This window comes from Neofelis nebulosa, chromosome 16 (genome assembly GCF_028018385.1).
Source record: "Neofelis nebulosa isolate mNeoNeb1 chromosome 16, mNeoNeb1.pri, whole genome shotgun sequence".
NCBI lineage: Eukaryota > Metazoa > Chordata > Mammalia > Carnivora > Felidae > Neofelis > Neofelis nebulosa.
This window is the reverse complement of record NC_080797.1, coordinates 32,484,614-32,502,438: the sequence shown is the minus strand read 5'-3', so window position 1 is coordinate 32,502,438 and position 17,825 is coordinate 32,484,614.

Here is a 17,825-nt window from a genome sequence, read left to right as displayed (position 1 = left end):
ACTACCAACCATTGCCCAACCCACCCCGTGTGTGGTGCATGTAGTGGGGGGGCGCCGTCCTGCAGACTGAAATGCACCCCGCTGGTTCCGCCTGCCAAATCACACCCATCCCCCAAGGCCCTGATGAAATGCTTCCTCTCTAAGATCACACTTCGTAGGTGATTGCCTGCCTCATCTCCTTAACAGACAGTAAGTGCCTTGAAGACAGCCTATAATGCCAACTGGTGAGTTGGTATTCAGTAAATGTGTGTTGAACTGAATTGGCTCAAAACCATTCCTCAGATCAAGAACCTCGATCCGTGGCTCCTTATTGTCAACCACTTCAGGAGCCCATTTCTAGTGGCTTCCCAGGTTCCATTTTAGGTATCTAACCTCACTCCCCCACCCCCACCCCGTTCCCCAAAATGTGTCCCACAATCAATTTCAACTCCATGCTAAAAGTGTAGAAAAAACAAAAAGGATAAAATACATCCTCTCTGCCTTCCCTGTATCTACAAGGGTGGATAAGCTATCCATACTTTAATAGCTAGTATAATAATAGTTTAAAATAATGTCTTTTGCTCATGGGTTATCCTGCCTATTCTTTCTTAAGATTGGAATTTTCATTTTGCTCGTAGTGGCGACCTGCTCGGTTTTAAAGTCTCCCTTGCGGGTGGCCATGTGACACAGTTCTGGCCGGTGAGGTGTACATGCAGATCTCTGGATGGGGCTTCTGGGAAAATTTGCTAAAAAGGGCCAGTCCAGCTGGCACATGCCCAAAAGCCTTTGGTCCTTTGCCTTATGACCCTCTTCCGTCTGGGATGTAGACCCACTGCCAGGAGATGTAGCAGCCGGTGTTGGAACCTAAGAATGAGAACCTCACTCTCTGACGGCAGAGGAGAAAGTGAGATGGGCTAAGTCCCTGATGGCCTCGTTGGAACCGTGGTACAACCAGGGACTGCCCACCCGCTAGAGACTGCTGTCCTCCAGCTCCTGCTACATGGTGAAGCCACTCCAGCTGAGTTTCTGCTACATGCAATACCGACTTGTTCGTGGAGATTTGTAACAATTTATCCATCTTGAGAGTTCTCGATAGGGAGAAATGGCCCGGGAATGAAATCCCACTCTGTCAAAAGCCTTTCTGTGTGATAAGCTTGTGCTTCTGAGGGATTGTGTAACATGTGGAAACAGTAGAGACAGGCGGGTCTGTGACCCAGGTCAGTTCGAGTGCCACTCCTACTTTCTGAGAAAGGGAACCTCTCCTGGGCAAAAGCCATGGAAGGAGATAAGTGACTGAATGGGCTGGAGAGAATGCCAGAAATTTCAGTGAAGGCCTATGTGATTCTGCTGCTGATAGGCCAATCAGGACCAAGATGTGTTTCACTCAATTAAGATAAAAGATGCTCAGATGAGGTAGAGGGAAAACCCAGGCGTTAAGATTCAGAGATTAGAGCACATGGCAGAGAGGAGAGTGCTCTCACAAATGTGTGCCGTTCTCACGGAGCTCTCTTATAAACCACGGCTTCCCAAAGGGGGGCACTTGGTCCCCCGGTGGTGCACCAGACTGTGTGTGGTGGGCCAGAGCCCTAAGTAGCATTGATGTCATGCTGAGAAAGCTGTTCTCTTCCCAAGTCTTGTTTTGATTTGTCTATTCCTTGAAGAGTTGATGTGTGCACTTGGTACAAATTATTTTTTTAAAGCACTGGGTTAATGTTTATTTATTTTTGAGAGACAGAGACAGAGCACGAGCAGGGGAGGGGCAGAGAGAAGGAGGGAGACACAGAATCCAAAGCAGGCTCCAGGCTCTGAGCTGTCAGCGCAGAGCCTGACGTGGGGCTCAAACCCACGAACCATGCGATCATGACCTGAGCCGAAGTCGGATGCTCAACCGACTGAGCCACCCAGGCACCCCTGTACAAATTTCAAGAGTATGCTGGACCCATCTCCGGCCAGAAGTTTTCCTTTGTTTGAAACAACTATTCTTACCAGTTTCTTGTATATTTTTCCAGACATGTGTCATGCATCTACAAACACACACAGTCATATAGCTTTCTTTTAAAAAAATTAATGGAGGCATGCGCTACACGACTGCTGTGTGTGTACCTTGCTTATTTCACTGTACATATCAGTGAGTTCCATGTAGTAAAGATTGCATCCTATCCCATTGTGTGGCTGGTATGTAATTTACTTGGTCCCCATTGATGGACTTACCCGTTTCCAACCATTTCCTATTACAAGAATTGTTGCCTTGTACTTATTTCATTTTGCATGTTAATTAATCCATGCATTAAATGAGCATTTATTGACCACATAGCATACGCCCGGCCAGCTCTACGCACCAGGAAAAGAGCACTGAACGCAAAGACCCTGGGTCCTTGCATCATAGAGCTGCCATGCTGACGTGGAGAATAGACGTAGGATTAAATCCCTAGAAAGGGGTCCCACTTTCTGCCAATCCTTCTAATTAAGTCAAGAAGAAAGTCTCACTTTGGTGCCAGTGTGTCTTTAATACCTTTTTCTAACACTTGCTGATCTTTTTAAGACCAAGTATTGGTCTAAGGATCAGAGTTTTTGTCAGACCACAGAGCCTAGCTGGAGTTTAACAACCATGTTTTGTGGGGTTTTTTTTTAATGTTTATTTATTTATTTTGAGAGAGCGCACGCCATCAGGGGAGGAGCAGAGAGAGAGAGGAGAGAGAGAATCCCAAGCAGGCTTCGCGCTGGCAGCACAGAGCCCCATGTGGGGGCTTGAACTCATGAACTTCGAGATTTTGACCTGAGCCGAAATCAAGAGTCGGACGCTTAACCAACCGAGCCACCCAGGCAGCCTAATCATGTTTGGTTTTTATTGGATTTATTTTACATAGCAAATGGTACTGATTTTTCCATCTATCGTCAAAATACGAAGGCTCCTTTCAAAATAATCTAAGTTTAAAAAGAAAGATGAGTCAGTTTAGAGAAGAATGTTAAGTAAATAATAACATGGGTGGAATTCAGAGGTGGGAAGAAATCCCACGAAGGTGATATTCAAATGACGGAGGTGAGGAAATCCCTGATGTAAACGAAACAAAGGGACAAGACGAGGCTCTTTACGCTGTAAAGATGTAATGTTTGTTGATGTTTATTTTTGTATCCTTACTCATCTTTGGTGTTGAAATGGTCCTGCCTCCATGTTTCTTCCTAGGCAAGTTTATTTATTTATCATGTATTATTTGCTTAGATTTCACAGAGTTTCTGGTCTGGTTGTAACAGGGTGTGTATGTGCACGCACACACACGCGTGGTGCTGTAATGAACCGGTAGCAATTTTCGAGCTCTCGGAAAATCTCTTTCATTCGAATTCCCCAGATGCCTGGGGCCTCTTTGTCATTGCCGGCGCTGGAGCTATTTGGACATGCCTCTGCCGGGGTGTTCACGCACTACGCTTAGTCCGATATTCATCATCTGGTTGAGGCTTGCTCCACAATTCTCTTAAAATATACCAAGATACAGCAACCAAACCCAAAGGAGGCCTTTGAGGAGATTTCAAAGCCAGAAGCTTCTGAACAATTCCACAACCACCGATGGGTCTGTAACCACCCACAAGCTTGTTAGCTCAAGACACAATTAGCTCGGTGATTGCAGGTGTGAACAAGAGTGCATTTCACAAATGTGCCCTTTATGCCGAGTAGGTGGTAGTAAGTTTCTGCCAGCGGTTGTCAGCTGTGGTCAGAGGATGGGAGATGCCTCGAGGCCCTGTGGCAGACAATCTCTGTGCTGGGAGATAAGAGGGACCAGAGCTAATGGAGAGGTGAGGTGGGTGGGGGGGGGAATGGGGCCAAGCAGAGCTGTAGGCAATGAAGGGGCATCTAGGATCCTGGAAACTGAGAAACGAAAAGTGAGGTCATCTATTAATGGTTAAATCCTTGAGCTTTGAAATCTGGGGGAGACTGACTGCTGACAATTATTTACTGAGGATGTACCAGGTAGGAGGCACTGATTTACACGTTAAGAAAAATTTCTTTTTTCATGTTTATTTATTTTTGAGAGAGAGACAGAGCGTGGGCAGAGGAGGGGCAGAGAGAGAGGGAGACAGAATCGGAAGCAGGCTCCAGGCTCTGAGCTGCCAGCACAGAGCCCGGTGTGGGGCTTGAACTCATGAGCCGCGAGATCATGACCTGAGCCGAAGTCAGATGCTTAACTGACTGAGCCACTCAGCATGCCTGATTCACACATTTTATAAGTGCTAGCTCAGTGGTTCTCAAACTTTTGGGCACACTCTTAAAAATTTTTTAGGACCCCTCCCCCCCACCCCTCCGCAAAGAGCTTTTGTTTCTGTGGATTATATCTGGTGATGTGATGTTTAACAACTTGCTTCTACAGGGGGAAAACTCCTGATTTGTCGCATTCGCCAATTCCCATGGTGAAAAGACTTCTACTGTGGCCAGTTTCAAGACCCCAGCCTACCATCACTGAACGTCAAATGGGAAAACATTTGCAGAGGCGCTCTCTCAAGCCAGGCAAGCTGACTTTGGCACACTGCTGGAACATTTATCAATATTTAAGGTGTTCGAAGTGAAAACTGAGGAAATTTCAAAATATGCATTTGTTAAAAATACTAATAACAAACCTATTACATGTCAATACAGATAACATTCTTCGTGCAAAAACGGTTATTTTCCCCAAATAAAAAAATCCTTTTTGAGAACAGTGGCCTTGCTTTTTTATATTTTTGCCATTCCCTTTAAAGTCTAGTTTAATCAGGGGTGCCTGGATGGCTCAATCGGTTAAGCGTGACTCTTAATTTCAGCTCAGGTCATGATCTCATGGTTTGTGAGTTCGAGACCCATGTCAGGTTCTGTACTGACAGCACAGAGACTGTTTGGGATTCTCTCTCCCTCACTCTCTGCCTCTCTAAATAAATAAATGAATGGACATTTAAAAAATATTTTTAAAATGATATTTACCATTTTATTTATTTTTTTAATTTTTAAAAAAATTTTTTAATTTATTTTTGAGACAGAGAGAGAGAGCATGAGCAGAGGAGGGGCAGAGAAAGGGGGAAACACAGAATCTGAAGTGGGCTCCAGGCTCTAAGCTGTCATCACAGAGCCCAACACGGGGCTCAAATTCATGGACTGTGAGATCATGACCCGAGCTGAAGTTGGATGCTCAACCGTCTGAGCTACCCAGGCTCCCCTAAAAAATATTTTTAAAAATGTCTAGTTTAATCAAAGATAGCTGAGTTCATACATCTGCATTTAATCCATTATGATGTCACACATCGTGTGGTCTCTGGGAAACATTGCAGAGCAATAAAGGGAAATAAGTCTCACTATTGCTATGAAACTAGTTTTGGCCTGTTGGACCCCCCAGAAAGAGTCCTGGGGCCTTCCAGGCGTCCCTGGACCACACTTTGAGAATTGATGTCCTCAGGCATTTCATTTTTCCAATCAGCCCAATGAGGCAGGTTTCTCATTAGCTTGATTTTACAGATCGAGAAACTGAGGCACAGAGAAGTAAAGTAACTGACTGGAGGGCACTGAGTGAGAAAGCGGCAAAGTCAGGATTCAAAACAAGTCAGTTTCTAGGGATGGGATTGTGTTGGTGATTGTCACTTACTGGAGGTGTGATCTTTGGGAAAATGAGCCTCTCTGGGCCTGAGGTATTGTCTAACACCCACAACCCATCATCATCTCTGACGTTGGGTTAGACTTCACCTTCTCTCACTCTCAGGTCGTACCCCCAGGTCCCTCATCTGTGCTTCCTCAGCATTCTTTTTTCCTGCCCACACAGCACTTTATCCCACACGATGATTGTGTGTTTATTTATTTTTGAAGTTTATTTGTTTCTAGTAATCTCTACACCCAATGTGGGGCTCGAACTCACAACCCCGAGATCAAGAGTCGCATGGTCTTCCAACTGGGCCAGCCGGGTGCCCCAATTGTGGCATGGTTCAGTTGTCCCCATTGGACTGTATGCTCCATGAGGGCAGACCCCACGCCCAGCTTGTCTCCTTGGGGTTTGAAACGGGTGCTTGAAAACCTTTGCTGAAGAACGAAATGAATAAGTAAGTGCATAGACACTTTGCACGAAGGCAGGCTACAGTCCATCCTACCCAGAGTTCTGCTCTGTGGCGCCAGGGAGAGAGGGAAGGAAGGAAGGGGGCTGTAGTGCACTTATATACCCAAGCTTCTGGCATCTTCATAATCACAGGCCAGATCACGGGCTAAGAAAAATCGCCTCCTGAATTCTCCAAAGCAGTTCCGATCACCCACTTCTGCCTGGAGTCACTTCTCAATCTTCCCATCACTTGACACTCAGTTTAGGAGTCTTCATCCTTCTAGAAAATTCAGCATCAACCCCCTCCACACCCCGTGCTGCTGGGGGTGGGATGGGGAGCTTTCTGCCTTTTCCCTTCAGAGTCTGGGTTTTGTATGTTATCTGTACAGGCACACACACCCCCCTTTCCTAGAACAGTTAAATCTTTTTTATTTTGTCACCTCTGGAAAGGGTCAGACACGCAAGAGTGAACTTCTCTTGTTCCAGCGCCCCACACCGCTGGCTCCTGATTCATGGCTGCATTTCCAGAGGCTGGGGACCCTGAAGAAATGCAGCCTGGCAGGTGCAGGAGGCCATCTCTCCGGGCTGGAGCCCATCAGCTTCCTCTTTCGATATCTATAACGGTCCTTTCCAGCAGTGACCTTCTAGGATTCTCAGAAGCCACCGAGGAGAAGTGCGATTGTGGGGGAGGGGGCAGGCAGCGCAGAGACAATCAACCAGGATTCTGCCTGGAAGGTCATGGGGCTGAGCTCTGGCACCAGAGACCTTTAAGAAGTAAAAAGGAACTGAGAGAACAGCCAGGAGTCTGCCTAGCCCGGTGTTCCTGGAATTCTGCTTTGCGTGTGAGCTTCCCGAGGCAGCCCCGGCCCCTCTGACTAAAAGCAGATTTGAATGGGAAGCAAGAGGATGGGTGGGGACGTAGCTTGGCCTGACAGCTCTCCCGGGGAACTGTCAGCTCCACAGACTGGCTCCAGGATTCCTCTGGGAGCCAAGCTGGGTCTCCTGAGAACCTCACCCATGAAGGTGCAAGAGGCCCGGGCAAGTCTATGGGCCGGGTTCTCTTTCTACCCAGGACAAGCTCTCTGCCTGCCTGGTCTAGAGCAGGCAGCCAAACAGGCTGTTCTCTCTAGAAGGCTTGCTTTCTTCCAGAAAGTGGGGGCACCTGGGTGGCTCAGTCGGTTAAGCGTCTGACTTCAGCTCAGCTCATGATCTCACGGCTCGTGAGTTCGAGCCCTGACCACCCGGAGCCTGCTTGGGATTCTGATTCTGTGTCTCCCTCTCTCTCTGCCCCTCCCCTGCCCATGCTCTGTCTCAAAAATAAATAAAGATATTTTTTTAAAAAAGCAAACCCTGACCCTTATCCAGGCAGGAACAACTGACCCCATGGCCATTTTTATGAGTCGGCGTTTGTCATCTTGAAGGGCACTGTGAGCCTGGCCTGGGCGGCAGGACTGATGGATTTCAGTCGGAGGGGGAGGAGGAGGGCGTGGGAGGAGCAGTGAGGGCCGGGTATGGGTGTGGCTTCTTAGGAAAAGGTATAATTGGAATCAGAGCTATCCCTGAGGTTGCAGACAAACCCAAGGATTCACTTCCTTCCTCCACCCAACATTGGTGCAAGTGAAATCTTGCTAAAATAAAAATCAAGGGTAGCCTGGGCGTACGATTGCATTCTGTATCAGAATCGTCATTCACACATCTGTTCCTCCCTCTCACTTGTGAGCTTCTAGAGGATAGAGGGCTGGGTTGTACTGACCCCAGTATCCTGCACTGAGCCAGACACATAGGGATGGCTCAGCAGGTATCACACGAATGAATGAAGGAGGGAGTGAATGAATTAATGAATGAATGAAGCCGCAAATGTGAAAACCCACAGTCAGGGTGGAATGTCATTGGGAGGAGGAGCTAAGAGCAAAGGTGGTTGATTGGGATAGGGGGTGGGGTGGGGTACAGCTGTCCTGCCGCTACTTTTCTTTCGGAGATTCAGAGAAGCTTCCTCCCCGAAGCCCCCACTACCTGCCTTGGTCTCTAAATGCTCAGATAATGTGGTTCATTCGTCCATCCAACAAATATTTACTGAGCACCTGCTGTGACAAGCCCAGGGCTGCATGATTGGGAATGAATGAGTTCCACACATTGCCTGCCTCTGGAAGCCTGCCCAGCGTCACTACATAAGTAATTACAATGAGCTGTGACAAGCGCTGGGACCTGGTAGGTCTCATAGAGCTGGAGTGACTGTATAATTTAATATCCCAGCTGGAACACTGTTGAGAGTAAAAGTGATTGTTGCAGGTTGAACTCTTCGGGAGGCAGATTCTGAGATGGGGATTCGAGTGCAGAAAGTTTATTGGAAGTGCTTTTGGGGTCGGGATGCCTGGGTGGCTCAGTCGGTTGAGCTTCCAACTCTTGGTTTCGGCTCAGATCGTGATCTCACAGTTTGTGGGTTCAAGCCCTGCGTCAGGCTCTGTTGCATGGAGCCTGCTTGGGATTCTCTCTCTCTCTCTCTCTCTCTCTCTCTCTCCCTCCCTCCCTCTCTCTCCCCCTTCCCCCACTTGCGTGTGCACGTGCTCTCTCTCTCTCTTTCTCTCAAAATAAATAAAGAAAAAGAAAAAAACTTAAAAAAATTTGTTATATAAAAGAAAAAGAAGTGCTTTGGGGTCAATGCCTATGGAAGGGAAGGGACGGAAGCAAGACTGAGCAGAGGGAGAAGAAATCGAGATGTGACACAGTCTCAGTGAAGGGTTCAGCCAACCCCACAGGGCGCTCAGAGCTGGGATGGCCCTTCAGCAGCAGCTCCAATTGGGGTGGGTGGCCTGCCTTGTGCACCGTCGTGTTGATCAGTCATACTGGCTGCCTCTGGAAGGAGGTGTGACCTTGGGTGAGGCTGACCCCAAGGAGGGCTGACAGCTGAAGGCATCTTCTGGCGGCTTTCCCAATAACTGGGGATTTGGATGGTGCCTCACAGCGTCTGCCACGGAGGCACGGATGACAACGATGTCCAGGCAATAGCCAGAAAGGAGGCGCCCACAGCAGGAGCACCTGTCGGGGGTTTCAGCTGGAACCTTGTGTCAATGCAGGGTGGCATTAAGCTCAGGGCTTGTTCAGTCTGCAAGCTCTTCATCCCTCGCTCTCCTCCTTTCCCTCGCCTGTTTCCTCGGCTTTAGAGGACAGCTGGTGGCTCTTACGTTTATCAGATCATTTTACATGCATTACGTCACTCACGGCACGTGCATCATATCATTTAATTTGCGGTGAGGTGAGGGTAATTATTACTCTCACCCCCACATCCAAACTATCAGGAAGTTCTCTCATCATTACCTCCAAACGGAGCCCCAGACCGTTCCTTTCCACCTTCACCACCTCTGCCCTAGTGCGAACCACCACCTCTCTCCTAGCTGCAGACATGGTTTTGATTTTGAACCAAGACGGCTGACAGCTGACAACGAGATGTTGCTGAAGGACGGGTGACAACGTGAAGAGAAAAATCAGACCACTGAAGGAGCCTCAGGCAGAGCACGTGAACTTAAAAAACCTGAGGGAAGCCCAAAACATGACATTTGATCTGAAAAAAATCAGCGTATGACCTGAACGTTGAGGATATTCCCTTTTCTGAATAAATTGAGAGACAGGAGACACGGTGGTTAGCATCATGGCCTCTGAGGCCAGAGTGCCTGAGTTTATGTAACCTCAGGCCAGCTTCTCCGTTTTTCTATGCTTCAGTTTATTTCCCTGTAAAACAGTGGTAATGATAACAGGACTATTGGGGCGCACGCCAAGTGCTCCTTTGGGGTTAGCCATTGGTATTTCCCCGTCAGCTGCCATCTTGGTCTGCATTCAGCACGGGACATGTGGCTGTTGGTGCCCCTTCTGGGCCTCATCTCCCTTCGACTCCTGTCTCCAGCACACCGTTCCCCACTCCCACTTGGAGTCATTGATCCATTCCACAAATATTTCTTGAGCTTCTACCCATGTATCAGGCCCCAAACTCTTGTTTTATTCTGCATCCCATAAGTATTTAGGCAAATGGACAGGCTACCCTGGGCTTGCTTTTGCCTTGATGACAGGCCGTGTCTTCTGCCATTTCTCGTTCATGCTCAAAGTCACCCAGATGGAAAGCCAGCTTCCGTCGTGGCCCAGCTACCTCTTGTCCTGCATTTTGGACCTTCAGCTGGTGGCGGAGAATGAGCTTCATGAAGGACCCCGTGGACCCTTCCTCTTGGACCCAAGAGGGCTCAGCGGGAGAGAGGGTCCTTGGCAGCTTGGAACCCTGCTGTCTCATGTGGCTGCATTCTCCACATTGACCCTACGTTGGCCAAGGCCTTGTGTACTCCTGGCCTCTGTCTCCTGTGTCTCTCTCGATGTCGGGAAAGGACCTGGAAGGGATGAAGTAAAGGGGTAAACCAGAGAGGACAGGGGGCAGGGCAAGTGGATGAGAGAAGTGAGACCTAGTGAGGCGAGAGGGGTTGAAAAGAAAAAAGTGTGAGAGAACGCTGATGATGACATTTAACATGAATTGACATATTAATGTCTTTTTAAAAATTTTTTAAAAATGTTTTTATTTATTTTTGAGACAGAGACAGAGCATGAGCAGGGGAGGGACAGAGAGAGAGGGAGACACAGAATCCGAAGCAGGCTCCAGGCTCCGAGCTGTCAGCACAGAGCCCGACGCGGGGCTCGAACTCACAGACTGTGAGATCGTGACCTGAGCTGAAGTCGGACGCTCAACCGACTAAGCCACCCAGGAACCCCACAATGTCTTAATTTGAACAGTAACCCTGCGAGGTCGGTACTCTTACCATTCTCGTTTTCCAGGGGAAGGGACTGAGGCAAAGACGGGTTATGAAACTCACCCAAAGCCTACGACAGAGGTGGTAGAGGTGGCTCCAACCCCTGGGTGGGGAAGGGTGCAAAAGCCCCCAAAGGGCATCCTGAGGAAGGCATGCATTTGGCATGTAGGCAGCGCGCAATGAATAGTGTTGAACGGTTGGTGGTGCAGGGGAGTTAGGCCGGGAGGCTGGGGGCTGGCTCTTTACATAAACCCCCGGGGTCTGGCGTCTGCTGGCACCGGCTAGTAGAGCCTCTCGTCTTCCCCACCCAGTAACTCCTCACCCTGGTCAGGGCCCTGCAATCCACCAGCCAGAGGGAACCTGGATTCACCGGCTCTGGGGTGGCACGGCCCACACCAGCCGCGGAGGGGCTGTGGTGTGGGCACAGCTTGCCATGGGTCGTTCCCTCCCCCCAGGAACCAGAGGCGAGGCATTTAGCTTCACTTTCCTCAGTCGCAAAATAGGAACGCAGGTCTATCCTCAGGGTCAAGGTGAAGATGAAGGGAGGGATGCCGTTACTGCGGCCCCTCCTCACCAGCCCTGCTTCGCTGATGGCTGATGAGGTCTTTGCAGTTGACAAAGCTCCATCTGCTCCCATGTCAGCCTGACTCGGATCCTCTCAGTGGGTGGGCAGGTCTGCAGAACCTTCCTCTGCTTCACAGATGAGCACATTGAAGCCAGGGAGGTCAGAGAGGACAAGGAAGCCTTGTGGAGGTCTCTGGGGGTCTGCAGGGGTGTCAGGAAGAGGGGGGCCCTCTGGGAAGAGGAGGAGGACGTCCGGGAGCCCAGTGTGACCTGCCTTGTTGTCCCCTGCCTCCCTCAGCCTCTGAATCTATCAGTGCGGTTGGGATCTGTTGGCCCATAACTAGTCTCCGTGTCCCTGTCCAGCAGCAGCCTGACCTCGTCCACTTGGAGAAAAACAGGAAGCTGGGCTCTGCCAGGAATCAGAACACGCCCTTCCTCAGCCCTGGGCTGCGAGGACAGTGGGGGAGTCTGGGGGGGCAGGTCACAGGACAGGGTGTGGGGTAGGGGCTCTGCAGGCCAAGCCAGGGTGGCCTAGCCTGGGCTCAGGCTGGGCCTTGCTGAGCTACCCAGGGGCCAAGAGGACATGGAGAGGTGGGGGGCCAGGAGAAGGCTCTCGGCCTTCCTCTCTCCTGTGGGGACAGAATTATGGGGCACCAGGGTCACATATGACTTTTGCCTTCATGGGGCCCTTCTTCTATAAAAAGTATTAAAAAGTATATTATACGGCTGTATTAGTGTAAAGAATGTAATTCAGGCTGGATTCATGGTTATGTTTTCATGATTATTCATTTTATCTTGTGGTTTGGTTTTATTATTTTTTTAAATGTGTATTTAGTTTTGAGAGAGATGGGAGTGGAACAGAGAGAGAAAGAAAGAGAGAGAATCCCAAGCAGGCTCCATGCTGTCAGTGCAGAGCCCGATATGGGGTTCGAACCCACGAACTGTGAGATCGTGACCCGAGCCAAAACCGAGAGTCGGATGCTTAACCACCTGAGCCACCCAGGCACACCTATCTTGTGGTTTTAAAAGAAATTAAAATGGAAACATTTTCCTGGGCCCCTAAAAGTATCATGGGCCCTGTACCTAATGGTGAGGTCAGCCCTGTGGGGGAAACTCCTAGCACTTTCCTGTCCCGGAGAAACCAATTCCCCTCCCCCCCGCCCGCCCCACCCTATGGCCTCAAAGCACAGGGATTAGAGATCAGATGGGAATGCTTGGCTCAGCCTGGATACAGAACCTCAGTTTCCTCTTCTGTAGAATGGGAGAATGAGAGCATCTGCCTCTGGATGCTCTTATGAGATAATCTTGTGAGAAGTGTCTGGCCCAGGGCCTGCCCTAAGGGAACCCCGCTGTTTTCCTTACTGGCAATATAGATAAGGCACCTACTGGGTGCAGAACCCGGGACAGATGTGGCTTAAGGGAACACCTGCTATTTTATATAAGAGCTCAGGGTCATCTTTAATTTTTAACTTTTTGTTGGAAAACAATTTACTGTCTTTAACATTTTTTTAATGCTTATTTGTTTTTGAGAGGCAGAGAGAGAGAGAGAGACAGAGCGTGAGCAGGGGAGGGGCAGAGAGAGAGGGAGACAGAATCCGAAGCAGGCTCCAGGCTGTGAGCTGTCAGCACAGAGACCGATGCGGGGTTCGAACTCACGAACCGTGAGACTATGACCTGCGCTGAAGTCGGACGCTTAACCAACTGAGCCACCCAGGCGCCCCAACTATCTTTAAATATACATAACACCACCAACAGAAGAATGGTGATAATCAGCTGGTATTCATGTTTGATTTCAGTAAAGAAGATTTAGGCCCAGGCTGGAGTCCCAGCCATGAATATTGGTTAAGTACAAAAACTGACCAGTGTGTTGTGTACAGAGAACTCATTTTTAAAGACCTTGAAGGAGAGCCTGAATTTCCAGCTGGCAGAGATTGTTTGGGGTGAGGTTTTCATTTCTCTGATGTTTCTGATTAAAACCTCCCAGCTTCTCTGGCTGAGTTAGGTCACTCTGGTCACTCGGCATTTCGGTATTTCCTGAGAATCGGAGCCGGGGCTGGCTAACAAATGGGCTCCTCGGCCCGTGACCCACAGGCTCTGTGGGCTGGTGGCCTGAGATCCTGCTGTTCTCACCCCTCCTTTGCGGGGTGGGGGGGGGGATGGGAGAGGACAGGTCATCCAGCTGGTAGGTGCTGAGACCCAGAGTGAGTCCACTGACCGGGGGGTTGTCTCTTAATGACCCAAAGCCGGTCCTGTCACTGTTCTGTCCTGAAACCCTCAGGGACCTTCTCTGGCTCTCCCAGGAGAGGGGGGAGGCCCCTGCCCCCGGCCTGCTGGAAACAGCCTGGATCTTTCTCGGGACCCACTTTCTCACTTCCGGCCACTTGGGCCCCCAGGGAAAGCAGCCCCTCCCCTGCTCCCAACTCGGGCCACCTGTTGGCCTCCTTCACAGCCTCGGCCTCTGGAAACGACCCGTTTCCACGCACGAGTGTTGGAATAGAGTCTTCGAATAGAGTCCATCTGGCCCACTGGGTTGTAAGCTCCCAGAGGGCCAGGCCTCACCCTCACTCCCCACTCCACCCCCAGCCCACAAGAGGCACCCAGGAGATACCGGTCAAAGCCATCGTTACAGTTAAGCATACAGTATTAATCCATACAACAATGACTTCAAAAATACTTCCTGGAAGATAGGCTTAGGAGCCGCACAGACCCGCATTCCCGTGCTATCTAAGCAAGTCTCAGCTTTGTCATCTTCAAAGTGCAGACAAGAATCGCACCTGGCCTGTTGGGCAGCAGGGGGGGGGGGGGGGGGGGAATGAGGCCACGCACAGAGAGCACCCAATGGAACGCCTGGCCGGGCAGAGCTCGCCTTGGCCAACACAGGCCACTGTGATGACGATTCCCTCTGGCGACAGGGATGGGCGAAGGTGAGGGCCCAGGACCTCCTGTACGAGATCACACGGCCTTGTCTCCATTGAGGGTGGGCATCCATCATCGCACCACAGCTGTTCTGCCCCTCCGTTGGCATCATCTGATCTGCAATCGTTTTACCGCTTTGGTTCCCAAACTTGGCCGTATGTCAGACTCACAGGGGAGTTTAATAGGAATAAAAATAAAAATAAAAAATCACCAGGCCTGAATTCAGTCTTGGAGAGTCTAGTGTAATTGATCCGGGGTGTGGCCTGGACCTCAGGACTTTTATTTATTTATTTATTTATTTATTTATTTATTTATTTTTGGACCTCAGGACTTTTAAAAGGACCCCAGGTCATTCTACTGTGTAGCCAAGGGTGAGAACTGTGGCCTGGCCCCAGGTATGACTTTAGGGTCCTCTGCCTTCCTGCCGCTCCCTTCCCACCGGCCTGAAATTCATCTGGCACAGGGGCTTTCACAGCACAATAAAGATAAATGGTTTCAAAATGCTGATGACTAGGCACCTGTTGGGATGAGCACCGGGCGTTGTATGGAAACCAGTTTGACAATAAATTTCATATAAAAAAAAATGCAGATGACTGATTGAGGAGAGGAAATGGCCGAATGTCTTTCCTACACAGGCTCAGATTTTTCTCTGCCTTCCTGGCAGGGAGGGGAGGAGAGCAGAGGAGCTGGGTCCTGGGATTGGGAAGGAAAAGGGAGACAGGATCCGGTGTCTGGAGACCTATGTCCTAAGCTTTGCCACTGTGTAAATATGGACAAATCAGCTGTCTCTCCCACCTGATATCTCAGTTCCCCGCTCCGTGAAATGACATTTGTTTGAGAGCCCACATCCTAAAGCTAGGACCAATTCCACCGTCCCTAAGAACCAGCCTTCCCGCAATCCTGAAGCCTGCATGCAGATTCCCTGGCCCCTCGCTTGCCCTGCTTTCTGAAGTTTATTTGTTTAGCACAATCGCGTTATTATAAAGCCTAATTCCCAGAAGACATCACTGTAATTTTGAGGTTATGAAGCAACTCTAAGGTAGCTTGGGAGCTGTTGACAAGCAGAGGTCATGGGGGAATCAGCTTTTTATCGCATAGAAGAAAATCTTCTATAATCAGCTGGAGGCTTATCTTCAGTTGGATGTTGCCTAAGAGTGCAAATGTTTCCTCTCTTAGCAGATCGATGTGGAGCTATTGTAATAACTTTTAAAAAAATTGTTTTTTAATCTTCATTTATTTTTTTGAGAGAGACAGAGCGTGGGCAGGGGAGGAGCTGAGGGGAGGGAGACACAGAATCCGAAGCAGGCTCCAGGCTCCGAGCTGTCAGCCCAGAGCCCGATGCGGGGCTCAAACTCACAGACGGCGAGATCATGACCTGAGCCAAATTTGGTGGCTTAACCGACTGAGTCACCCAGGCGCCCCTGTAATAACTTTTTTACACTATTTTTTTTTTTAATGGAATCCTGTTCCTGTTCCTGTGGTCGCCAACGAATGGACGAGATTTTATAGTTCTTAGGAGAAAGAAATGGAAATTCTCAGGAAGACACAGGAGACAGAGAAAGTCCTTCTAATTAGACACAGGAATGAGGAGGGTTGAGGTAGGGGAATGTCCTGGAACCAGCCTGAAGGGCGGGCCTGGGGAAGTGTCCCCGGGCAACTGCTTTTGGCTTTCAGACTTTTTTTTTTTTCCAAGCTCAGAGCCTCCCAGCTACAGAGCCCCATCAGGCCACGATGATTACACAAATCACAAACATCTAGTGCCAGCCCCATCAGGCCCGAGCCCAACTTTTTTCGAATAGTAGCATTTGCACATTTGAGGTCAAGCTCTGTTGCAAACGGAGAGGAAGGGTATTCGGGAAAGGACAGACTTTTTCCAGAAAATCTCTGGCACCCAGCCCCCTTCCCCCAATTCGGCATTTGGGAGCACGTCCAAAGCAAGGCATCGCCAGAAGACTGCTCAGATCCTAGAGAAACTTTCTAGGTGAAATCAACGCAATCATGTCAAGATGTGTGTTGGCTTAGTCCCCTCGTGCCTGATACTGGTTAGACGTGCAAGTGGGGGCTGGGAGGTAAGTAAACTTGGCATTATCCGTGTGTTCTCCTTTGAAGGAGTTGAACAATTCTGTGTTCCAGGCACTGTGGATTCAGAGGTGAGGAAGATCTGCCCCTACTCTGGAGGGGTTCACAGTCCACGGGCGGGGGGGAGACAGACCACAGGTCTGGCTTGACTATCCTGCTGCCCTAGGGCTGGACCCCACCTGGGCAGACCCTGGCTCTTGGCCCCACTCACTGTGGTCACTATACCTCTGCTGTGCTATTACTCGCCCCCCACCCCATATCCCACTGGCTGCCTGACGGGCTAGCTGGTTGACCTAGCTGCCAGATAATAACACATCTTGATTCCTGAGTTTGTTGGTACCTTCTGAGATATTGCTGTTGAGGCAGATGCCCAACTCATCTAACCCTCATCGAGGCCCTGACAGACCAGCTGCAGGCCAGAGGGGAGAGTGCTCAGCACAAACCCCCATGAGAGCTCAGAGAAACATTTGAACGATTCTGGGGGCAGTGTTTCCCAAAGAGTGCTCTGAGGAACAGCGATCCGATGCGGTGTTCCTCCGAAACGAAAAGCTTTTGTGGACAAATAAGTTTGGCAAACAGCACGTGCTCTAGATTTCCCCTCAGACATTGAACACCCAGAAGGCTCTGAGACTCCTGTATGAAAAAACATGACTTTTCTAGCCCATCCCCTGGGGCTACTCAGCTGTGTCAGTGTTCCTTAAAGTGAAATGAGAGGGCACTCATCCCAAAATCTCTTGGGGGTGCTTGTTGGAAATAGAGAATCCCCGGCCCTGCTGCAGACTTTCTGAGTCAGAATCTCTGGAGCCATGACCCAGGAATCTGCTTTGAACAAGTTCCCAGCTAATTGTGATGCATGCTTAGGCCGAGAACCCCAGATAAACCTTCCCCGGCCTTGGTTTTTTCTCAGAGTGTTGTAAAGATCCAGAGATAAGCTCGAGCAAAAGACTAGTCAGAAAGAAACTACACACTTCCCAATTCATTCTATGGGGCCAGCGTTACCCTGATAGCAAAACCAAGCAAAATTCCGTACAAGCAGAGAAAACTGGAGACCAATAAAAATAATGACTGTAGGTGTAAAAATCCTCAACAAAATACTAGCAAACTAAACCCAGCAACATATCCGAAGGATTACACATCATGATCAAGTGGGATTTATCCTAGACATGCGACGATGGTTTAACATCTGTTACATCAGTAAATGTAATACAGCATAACGGTAGAACCACTGGAACAAAGAAATGGCCCAGTAGTTGGACGTGCATGTGGGGTCAAGGAGGAGACTGAAAAAATGGAAGATAGTAGAGACAAATGAAATGATCCGATTCGGGGGCGCCTGGGTGGCTCAGTCGGTTAAGTGTCCGACTTCAGTTCAGGTCATGATCTCACAGTCCATGAGTTTGAGCCCCGCGTCGGGCTCTGTGCTGACAGCTTAGAGCCTGGAGCCTGCTTGGGATTCTCTGTC